Source organism: Pyxicephalus adspersus, chromosome 8 (assembly GCF_032062135.1).
Source record: "Pyxicephalus adspersus chromosome 8, UCB_Pads_2.0, whole genome shotgun sequence".
In the NCBI taxonomy this organism is placed as follows: Eukaryota; Metazoa; Chordata; class Amphibia; order Anura; family Pyxicephalidae; genus Pyxicephalus; species Pyxicephalus adspersus.
Window position 1 is genome coordinate 34,554,536 of NC_092865.1, and position 604 is coordinate 34,555,139.

Below are 604 nucleotides of genomic sequence, written 5' to 3' on the forward strand. Positions count from 1 at the left end.
TCGTTCGTTTACCAACGATAAAAATTGGAAGTGTGTACGTAGCTTAATAGTCCTTTAAAATAACCCGAATTCTCCCACCATTGACTTCAATAGTGTTTGAATTCGTCATTCGATCACCCGAACAATATCTCACTATTCGATCGAATAGCTGTCGGAACGAGTAGTGAGATATTCGACCAACACTAATCACTATCGTATGCCAGGCATACGATATGACCAGGGTTCTAAACTCCACTCCTTGAAAGTCACATACAGGCCATTTTTTGTATTTTTGTAATAAATTACTCTGGCAGATGTATTACCTCTTGAATGCATTTTTTATGAATGTCATTATTAACATAAACTTAAACTATCCTTTTTATTGACTACTAGTATTTGATGTATCTGTTTAAAATTAATCTGTATTGAAAAAAAAACTAATAAAATAAATCAATTTTTGACCAACATTGCACCTAAATTTTATTAGAAAGCCATTTTTTTGGCTTTTTGATTAACATTTGGGTGCAATGTTGGTCAAAACTTGGTACAAGCCCAAAGCTTTGAACCTGAAAACTGTTTCGCCATAGCTTCATTACTGGTAGAATTTAACTTGGTAAAGTATATG